Below are 11,603 nucleotides of genomic sequence, written 5' to 3'. Positions count from 1 at the left end.
GTTTACCACGATGCTAAAAATTATAACTAGCAGTCAAAATGTAATTTTATTTCCTTATACTTGTGTAGTAGAATGCTTTGATATCAATTCTCACGAACAAGTGTTTACCACTATATATATGCCAAAACTTATAACTTGCTTAGCAATTGAGTCATGATTTGATAGTAGAATTCTGGACTTAACTCCCAACACCACTAACATTTATTACAGTTACATGAAGCATATAGCCATATACCCATTTGTAGGTTAGGTTTTTTTTTTTTTTAAGTATAATATATACTATTCATTTGAATATCACTGAGACTATTTTATACATAAATTACTATTAATATGAGATAACTATGTGATGATGAAATACAAGTACAGAAATAATTGAGATTTTTCAATGTGAGGGATGTAAGAAAAAAAAAAAAAACAATTAAAGTTTTAAAGAGGAAGGGTGGAAGGGAGAAAGGGTGTCATCTTTGTAAAATAACATATATATAACTATTAGTGAAAAAAATAGGGCAAAATGATGAAAAAAATGTAATTTCTTTCAAAATTGCTCTCTTATTTATTTATTTTTTAAATACTACGAGGTATCAAACTATTCCTCATTTCATTTCCTTCTCCCAAAAAGTTGAATCCCCAACTTCAAGGGTCCCACATTCCGACCTTACAGAACATATGGGAGGATGTAAATCATAGCGACTCAATGGCTCAACAGACATGGCCAAATGCCGATGCGCACGAAGGATCTGTCCACTTTAGGCATAATCCCCGCGCACAAGGGATCTGCTCACTTTGAACATAATCTCCATATTGCCGCTGTCGAGATTCAAATATTGATCTCTTCTCTCAAATACTAGCTACTAAATTAGTGAACTAAGCTCGTGCGGCTCATTTCCTTTCTTGTATACACAAGCATGCGCGCCCGCAATTAATGTGTTGGCAATTCAAGTTAGGCCATTTGTAATAGATGCAAATGTTGCAGAGACAATTTATTCCACGTTGAAAAATGAAACAAAGAAATTGTAGCATTTCTTTTAATTTCACAATCTCTCTTTTTTTTTCTTTTCTTTCTTTTGCAAAAAAATATCCAACACGAATCCATCGCAACAGGATAAGATCACGTCACTTCTAAGTTTTATTTTCCCCAGCATCCCTACCACTAATATTGAACCCAAAAAAATAAAAAAAAATATAAAAAATGGTGCACTATAATTGGAGTTTGACAAACACTGCTTTAAGGAAAAAGGTTAAGGAAAAATGTGGTGTGCGTGTCTTTAGATTGATCCAGTTTTATTTGTCTGCACAGAAATGGACGATGTGCCAATTTCGCGTGCCTTTGTAGTCTGACAACAATTGAAATTAGTGGACTAAATAAAAAGAAAAGAAAAATCTGCAACATTTAACTATGGACCTTGGCATGCATGATCCCTAGCTTTCTATTGTCTGTATGTAGAGTTATTGTTTCCCCTTAATTAATAACTAAAAAATATGTGCCCCTTATCTTGCAACGAATGTTGTTTCCGGTTCAACGAATGGTGGACGGAAAACAAAATATTTCGATCAAAAAAGAGGTTTTCGACTAACATACCCGACCAAATAGAAGATTCAGAAAAACTTCCGTCGAAAATTTCGTCCAATTATAATTTTTTGTCAAAAATAACATCCAACGAACAACAATTGGACTGAAATTTTCAGAGGGTAACCACCATTCTTAAAACATAGGAATTTCCACCCAACTGTACGTGTGTTGGTTAGAAATTCCGACCATCGTTGGACAAAATTAAAAATTCCATATTCCAATCGTTTCTCAACTTCCTCCAAAGTAATATAATTCTGAACCCTTAGAATCCATGTTCAAGAGTTGCTGAAAGAGAAAAATCGCAAGTCCTCGTTAGTACCTAGATTCCACCATTTTCCTTATCTTGGTTTATTAGTACATTTTAGGTGTCTGGTAAGGATTTTTTTTGTTTTGTTTAAAAAAAAAAATTTATTTTTACTACATAAGTTGCGTTATTGTGTTTAGCACAGCTGAATTTTGAGAAAAAGATTTAAAATAAAAACTAAATTAGAAAGGATTAAGGAATGATCTTTGAGAAGAAGAGGAGAAACCATTAGGGAAGGATGTTCAGCCCTAGAAATTATATTCGTTACAAACATAATTACATAACTAGTCTTGTTGTATATTTGTATGGTCTTTGTATTTACCGATATAAATATAACTAGTTTTAGTGTGTTGTGATTTTAATTGACTGATTTTTAAAATATGTGATCAAACTAAAGAATGGAAACAAATTTTCATCGTCCATAGTGTAATTAAGAGAATAAATATTGAGGCGGTTTGGAATTTCAAAGAATAAAATTTATTAGAATATATGTATTTTTATGTGAAGGGAACTTGGTCATATTGTCAAGATTAAATGATTATTATTATGCAAAAAATTATAATTTATAGCGAATGTGTAACTTTATTTCTTTATATTTGTATAGTAATCAAGCCGACGCCCAATACATACACTAGACATGTTTGCAAATGAGTCCTTTTCCTAACCACGAGAGTGGATCAAATTATGAGATAAATAAATAAATAAATAAATAAATAAATAAATAAATATATATATATATATATATATATATATATATATATATATATATATATATATATATATATATATATATATAATGATATGGAAAATTCGCATCCACTATTTGAATATGTGCAAATTCTATTCATATGTAATAGGCTACAAACTACTTAAGACAGATAAATTATACTAGAAAGACATTGTGTGACGACCTCAACTTAAAAAATATTAATAAGAATCCAACTCATAATTGCGAGAATTATTTCCAACAGTACCAGTGATGTCAAATCTATTGAAAAGTAAATGTTGCATACGTGATTAGATATGGCGTGCTAAATTAATTTATGAATTGAAGTAAAATCATAAATTAACCAAAATAGATCATTATAATTGACAGCCACCATAGAATTGAAGTTAAGTCATGTGTTTGCGTAGCACCATATCCTCATCTCTGCTATCAGTTGAATAAGAAATATTTGTACGCAGTATTTGGGAAGAAGATACGATGATTCGAACCTTGGCAATGGTATATTGTGGGAATTATGTTTAAAGTGAATAAATTTTTTGGCATTTGACCCTATCTACTGAGTCATAAATCATCGTGATTTACATCCTTTCAAATGTGCTGTCAGACCAAAGTGGGGCCGTTGGGGTTGGGGATTCAACCAACCACCACTCAAGCTCCATTTGTAAAGGGTTGGCCCGTTTAATGAGTCTCAATATGTGAGACAAGGTGAATCTAATAAAAATGAATCATAACAGAAATGCAGACATAATCAATAATTTAAGTCTTATATATAATATATACTTCATATCATAAATGTAGTATTTCATAGCAAACTAGGAATAGACAATTTGCAAAAAGATAAAGGTCATGTTTTGGTAAATAGCTGTTAGTTGATTGAGTTAATTAAAAGGTATAACTAGTTGATAAAATTAGCTTATTGTAGAAAGGTGTTTGATAAATTAGTTGTTAGTTGATAGCTGTTTGGTATAATTTCTTTTTTTTTTTTTTTTAAAAAAAAGCTAATTGAAAAAGTTGCGGAGTAGCTTTTTGAAATTTAGCATTTTGGACCGGAGTACAAAAAACTAATTTACCAAACATATTATATTGATTTTTAAACTAAGTCAAACAACTAATAATGGTCAAATAAGTCAAAATTGACCTATAGACTAACTATTTTACCAAACAGGGTCAAAGTAATAACATAACAGAATTGCATATATTATCAATACTTTAAGCTTATATATAATACTTTTTATATAATAAATAAATATAGTACTTTACAGCGAAAATTGTAATAGACAATTTGCAACATAAAGTAATAACCTAACAAAAGTAAATATTTAATCAATACTTTAAGCATTATATATAATAATTTATAACAAAAGTAATAATATCACAGAATTGCAGATATCATCAATACTTTAAGCCTTATATATACTACGTAATACTTTATAACATAATTATAGTATTTCATCATAGAAAAAATATAATAGACAATTTGCAAGAAATAAATTGTCATTATATAGTAGAATTTCATATATAATTAATACTTTAAGTCTTATATATAATACTTGATAGCATAAATGTAATACTTTATACCAAAACTATTATACAAATTCTTATGACTCGTCCCTTCTCACGAATTAAAACCCTTAAGACAGTCTCGCAGAAGAATTTATCTACAAAGACGTTGGGGTTTGGATTGGCAAGGTATGTACTAGTTTTGAATTTTTTATTATGTATCTCCAAAACTTTCAAGAAAAACAACTTTTTTATTTTTGTCATAAACAAATATTTTAGAAGATAACGGACAACATTTTTTTCGAAACCTTTCAACTTTTTTACTAAAAACTCTTAAGTTCAATCCTTAGTGAAAAACTTTGGAAAAATTTGAAACTACAGAAAATCTAAAACATCAATAGAGACTTTAATGATAAAAATTTATTTTTGAAAAATTATATTAGATAATAACGATAGGTTGAAAAATATGAGTTGGGCTTATCGATGAGGGTGGTGTAGTACTGTAGTTGTTTCTTGTTCCCCACTTTAGTACCCTTGTTGTTTAATTTTTATAGGTCAATCAATCTTTCATTTCATTTATTTTTTTTGAAAAAAAAAATAATTATTTTCCTTAACTCTGCTATATATATATATATATTGCTTTTTGTTGAACAGCACTGCATTTTAGACCAAGCAATCATTTGAATCAGATGCAAATCCTCCAATCATAATTTTCTGTGCTTATTAGTTTTATATTATATGCGCTTAAATGATGGATGAAAAATAGAATCTTTTGATACTGTATTTATGTTTGTAAAGTGCTCCAAATGTTCCGCAGTCCGCATAACATTATTGGATCATTGTTAAAACTCTAGAGCTAGTTTATAATAATAATAATAATAATAATAATAATAATAATAATAATAATAATAATAATATTATTATTATTATTATTATTATTATTATTATTATTATTATTATTATTATTATTATTATTATAGATCTTTGAATCAACCTTTTCTTTTCCTAAACGTATCTATCTACGTATACAAATTTAATAAGAGTCAATTAATTACTGCTGAAAATTCTGGAATTTTCGACCACCTGAAAGTGATCTTAAATCAAGTCGAAAGCAAAAAGTGGCCGGAAATAGCAACAAAAGTTTTTCCGGATACCAAAAGTGGTCGGAACAAGACTTTTGACTTGATTTAAGATCACTTTCAGGTAGTCGGAAATTCCATTATTTTCGGCAGTGAAAAGTGATCTTAAATCAAGTCGAAAGCAAAAAGTGGCCGGAAATAGCAACAAAAGTTTTTTCGGATACCAAAAGTGGTCGGAACAAGACTTTTGACTTGATTTAATATCACTTTCAGGTAGTCGGAAATTCCATTATTTTCGGCAGTGAAAATTAGGCTTTAACCGGAACAAAAAAATGTTTATGTAATTATTTTTTGAAATGAATGGTTCATATTATTTTGACTTTTGTATTTTTTTTAATGATTTTTCTACTTTGGTAACTATTCCATAAATGTCTTAGGTTCGAACATCATTCTAATCAGAGTTGAGAAAACTTTTTTTTTTGAATGCTACTAACTCTATTGTATTGTAATATCTGTTCAAACATATTTTCTTAACCTATTAAAACACAAAGAGTCAACAACGCCTCCACTAAGGCTCAATCTCATGATCTCCTATATAAGAGAGTCACTACATATCATCTGAATACAAGATACTTCGCGAGTTGAGAATACTTGAACGCATTGTTGAAGAATATGAACAAAATCTGTCACATAGATTTTATTGTACTGTGCCGCTATATCCTCAAATACTTCCAAAATATTTCGTGCATCATTCTTCAATAGAGCAGTAACACACTGCTCCATCACAACAAAAATAAAAAACATGGGTTATTTCTTAGGTGTAAATCACGAAGTGGTGGCTCTTAGAGGCTGTAAGCTGGTCTGGAAAGAATCATCGCTTATGAGAATCGAACCCAAGTTATCCCAAAATTCTGTGTTATAAAGAACTTACTCAGTACAAATAACACATTGCTCCATCACAACAAAATGATAAATTTAGAATTAGGTTGTATTTTATCATAACTCATTTGTTGTTTTGGTGCATAGTAAACTATTTGTAAATTAGGTTGTATTTTGTATAACCCATGAATGTTTATAGTTGTTTATATATATTACATTGTCTCATTTTATCTATCCTATTTATTATTCATTAGTCACACCAACTCTTTCTGCTTTGCTTATTTCTATTAGCATTTTCTTATAATTTTTAAATATATAATTAAGGTTAGAATATAAAGTCTCTCAAAATTTCATTTGTAAAATTGTAAAGTCAAAAGTTTGTAAACATCAAAAGACCAAACATCATAGGGCTATAAACATGGGAAGTTCAACCAAGTAGTATGGATTTCCTAGCAGTAGAGGTTGAATTGATAAGTTGTAAAGCTTATAAAGTAGAGAAAGATATTAACCAAAAAGGTTTTATTTTAAGAAGGTATCAAGACATTTTCTACCAAGTAGTATACGAGGTATTTACTTAGCAAATTATGAACATTAACACGTTAAACAAGGAGGATACTTAGCATGAGACTGTGCAAGCAACTGCAAGATTGCACACATTTTATTACATGAATAATGCACACTAACTATTCTCAAGCATGCTTGAATGATGGTAGATACCGAACTTGAGTAGTTAGTGTATATTCATAGAGCTGATTGTGTGCACTCATGTAGTTCTCAAGGTCGCCTCACTTTAAGCATAGTTCTCATTTAAACACAATTATTATATATATATATATATATATATATATATATATATATATATATATATATATACATACTAGTTTTTTACGCGCATTGTGCGATTGGATAATGCCCAATGTTTTTCTTAAATAAGTATTTTAAAGTATATCAAGGCAAGATTATATTGGACTTGTTCATGTATAAATAATTGAATGTTGAATTTGCATATTCAAATTGGTAATTCTAAGTTTACAAATGCAAGATAATATAGTCAAGATTGATTATAATTGTCAATAAAATAATTGTATGGGTATGGTTGAAATCAAATACGGGACATAAGGGAGAACAAATAAAAATTAAAGCATAAAATATTAAATATATACTAATATTGTTTGAGGAGATTCCGGCAGTAGGATTTGTGGTTACAGTTCTATTAAGACTTTAATATTAGAATTAGATTAATGTTGTAGTTATAATTCTATATTAGACTTTAATATTAAAATCAGACTAACGGTGAATTAACGATACTTAATGGAAAAGTTAACGGATCGGATAATCATATAATTAAGGATAAATTAGGAAATCTCAAAGAAAAATTAAAATCTGAACTATTCATTTGATTTAATAATTTGACGGTCATTTTTTCTACCCAATGTTTATAATTAAATAAATATTTGAGAGTATATCAATGCAAGATTATATATGAGAAGTTCAACATAAGTAATTTAATGTTTAATTTGTTTATTTAAATATGTAATTCATAGTATATGAATACAATGTAATATAGGAGATTCATTATAATTGTTACTAAAAAAATTTTAAATAGTAACCAAGTATTTTTGTTGCAAAGGGTTCTAATATATTTAATGAATGCACGTATATACAAGATCAATGAATAAATCAACGGTACCAGTCCTTTAGGTGTTTTGCTCAGTGTTCATTTAGTTCAACCATTATTGTTGAATAAATTATTATGGATAAAGAAATTCCTAATTTAAGGAATTTAGATGTAGTAAAAATTTAAAATTTTTAATTATAATGTAACCCAAAGATATTGGACGATTGAAAAATATGATGTAACCCAAAGATCAAAATGCTAAAGAAAGTGTTTTGGTTATTCAACAGTTTGAAGCAACAATTTGTTCCAAACCACTGAAAAAAAAATAAAGACAATATAACTAATGAAATTTTTTTTGAATAACTCTTAATAAAGACATCTCAATTAAATAACTCTTATTTAATTTATTGATAATGAATAATTTTTTTTTGAATAAAGGCATTGTAAACACATAATTCTAAATAGAGTACTAATTATGCCAACTTTGATTGAGATGAGATTCGAACTTAAGACCTTTCTTCTTATTGAAATCAATGAGTAAGTTAACGGTGAACTAACAGAAACTAACGAAAAAGATAATATTTAACAGAAAAGTTAACGGATAATCATATTCATTAAGGATAAATTAGGAAATCTCAAGAAAAAATTAAAATCTGATCAATCTGAACCATTCATTTAATTAACAAAATTGACCGCCATTTTTTCTACCCATTATAGGCCTAACTCTCTTGGGCTCTTATTAGTATATATATATATATATATATATATATATATATATATATATATATATATATATATATATATATATATATATATATATATATATATCAGTTTAAATTAAATGTGGTCATGCCTTAACGTGTCGTCGGTGCGGCCGCACCATTAGGTATGTAAAAACGCACCAATAGTATTAGAAATGTACAACAATGAAATACACCCATGCACCACAAAACACACCACATACCCAAAAAAAAAAAAAAAAAAAAAATTATCTTCCCACACCAAATTGTGCATTTCCGAACACTGGGTGGTGCACTTATGAATACCTAATAGTGCATTTTGTGTTGATGGGTACCTAATGGTGCGCTTTTTGGTGAATTAGTACATTTTTTGTTGTGCGTTTTCTAATACTATTGGTACGTGTTTGCATATCTAATGGTGTGGCTTGAGAGCACGTTAAGACATGACCACTCTGGAACTTGGCCGTATATATATAGCCATCCAATTCCAAAATCTAACGACCTTATTTTAAGGGCGGTTTGTATTTGAATATATATATATATATATATATATATATATATATATATATATATATATATATATATATATATATGGTCAGGTTCTTATGAGAACATGTCTTCTCGTGTGGTCAGTACGGCATACACCATTAAGTATGCATAAATGCATTAGTGTTCGAAAGTACACCATTATGTATGGTGTATTTTTTTTGTGTAGTGCATTTTTTGGCATTTCATTCTGGTGTTTTCTCGAAGTGCATTTATGCATAGCTAATGGTGTATGCCGCACTGACCGCACGGGAAGACCTGTTCTCACATGAACCTATATATATATATATATATATATATATATATATATATATATATATATATATATATATATATATATATATATATATATATATATATATATATATTAGTGGAAGTCATTTAAAAAGAATCCGCGAAATGAGCATGGTTGGTGAATGCATGAGATTTGTGGAGAAGAGTAGAATTGAGGGTGAATATCCTTGGGAAAGTAACGACTGAAGAAGCTCCAGCTCACCTTACCAATTCAAGTGGTCCTCGTGAAAATGGCAGTCAGTCGCAGTCTATATTTGAACTAGGACAGGCCCTTCCCTTCCCTCCCAATGCACTGGACTTTTAGAATGGTGTCGGGGGTGGGGGTGGGGTGGGGGGTGGTCATCCTGCTGTATACAGCTCTATATGTATAGGCGGCATGCATATATGGAAAAGAAAAAAAAAATGGCATTGAGAGTGATAGAGACAGAGAGAGAGAAAGAGATGGGAAAATATCCTTTGAAAAATAGTGGGAAACAAGGACCATTTGCCAATTTTCAAGAGGGTGTGCACTCTGAGCCCCCAACTAAAGTAGTAATAATAGCTACTAGCTAGCAATTCGGTAATGAAAAAAATTAAAATAATACTAATAATAATATGGCTAGCAATTTAGTGCTCTCCAAGCTAGAGTTTGGATGCTTGCATTTCCAAGATTGGAGATTGGGCATTATCGAAAGTGCATGTAGAGATGGATAGATAAGGATTAACGGGGAGACTGTTTGTGCCATTCGTGACTTACCTCCAATCCTCTAGTGATTTTTAGGCAGAAGTTCTAGGAACTCAAGATGAGTCTAGTTTAAGCGAGAAACCTGGTGTATCAAAGTAGTAATAATAATAATAATAATAATAATAATAATAATAATAATAATAATAATAATAATAATAGCTAGCAATTACCCTATATGTCCCATTTTATTTGTGGTATTTATTACTCATTGGTCAAACCATCTCTTTCTTCTTTGTTTGTTTTCTTTAAAACAATTGTATCTAATAATACTTTTAATGTAGTTTTTAAATATATAAAATTCACATACCAATTCTAAACTTAATATTATAAAAAAATTAAATTATAAATAACTTCACTCAAGTCTCCTGAACCAAATCCAACACAAAATTGGGCGGGGTTAAGTGAGTACATGCAATAGTAGCTATGGTACTATGGCAAGAGAGGGCCATTGGTTAGGGTTTGAGGGTGCTAGCTATCTAGGGATGTCCTGTGAACACTCATGCTACAAGTACAGTACCCACATTGGAATCCTTTCTTGACTAAATGCTTAATGATTTCAAATAAGACATATTGCCCCTGGAGAGAGATAGGGGCAAACCTTAAGAAATTTTCTAGCTTATCAGTCTGCTTAGATAGCTTGAGGCAGTTTATTTTACCTGCCACAAACTTTACAATAGGAGGACATGCATGCAATTTCTTCACACATATAATAAGATAAGAAGCTACCATATATACATACATACTAGGTTGATATTTATGAGCCAACACCTGTAAATTGAGTGTGTCCCATCTTCTCAAGAGAGGTATATTCTCATCAACATCTAATATAATAGAAATTAAATTAAGAGTTAATTCTATTTTTGTCTTAAATTTATAGGTGACAGTCCATTTTTAGTGTTTTTGTTATCAGAACATCCACTTTTGGTCCTAGTATTATTATGACATGACCATTTTTGGTCCTCTATTAATAAAACAGTTGAAATGTCGTTAAATACAAGGGCATTTTAGTCTTCAATTATGAATTTTTTCAAAAAAATAAATATAAAAAACATAGTGGGGCAACCTACTTTATATTAAAAAAAATATTTAAATGTCTTTGTATTTAACGATATTTCAACAATTTTGTTGACAAAGGACCAAAAATGGTCATGTCAAAATAATACTAGGATCAAATAAGGATGTTCTGATTAAAAAAAAAAAAAAAAAAAAAAAAAAAAAAAAAACTATAAGTAGATTGTCACATATAAATCTATGATCAAAAAATGAAATTAACTCTTAAATTAACAAATTCAAAATTCATGATTTAGATTTCATTTACCTGGTTGATTAATCCATTTACTTAGTAATAGGTAAATTTTATTATGTATATATTGAAAGGAAATTGCCTATTACTCTCCCTCTTAAGTACAAACGGTCAGGGCATGATGTGGGACGCTTGGGATGGGTGATTTCATCTTTTTATCGCCAGAAATTGCTTATTACTCTTACAGTTATCATTTCATATTAGCCATTCTAGATTTAAAAATAAATTAAAATTATTTATTTTGATGGATTTATTAAGTAATTAGTTAAATTTAATGTCCAGTAAAATAATGACAAGCAGGGACGGAGCCAGGAATTCT

The sequence above is a fragment of the Ipomoea nil genome, unplaced genomic scaffold (genome assembly GCF_001879475.1).
Source record: "Ipomoea nil cultivar Tokyo-kokei standard unplaced genomic scaffold, Asagao_1.1 scaffold0415, whole genome shotgun sequence".
NCBI classification, from domain to species: domain Eukaryota; kingdom Viridiplantae; phylum Streptophyta; class Magnoliopsida; order Solanales; family Convolvulaceae; genus Ipomoea; species Ipomoea nil.
Note: the sequence above shows the minus strand (reverse complement) of the source record.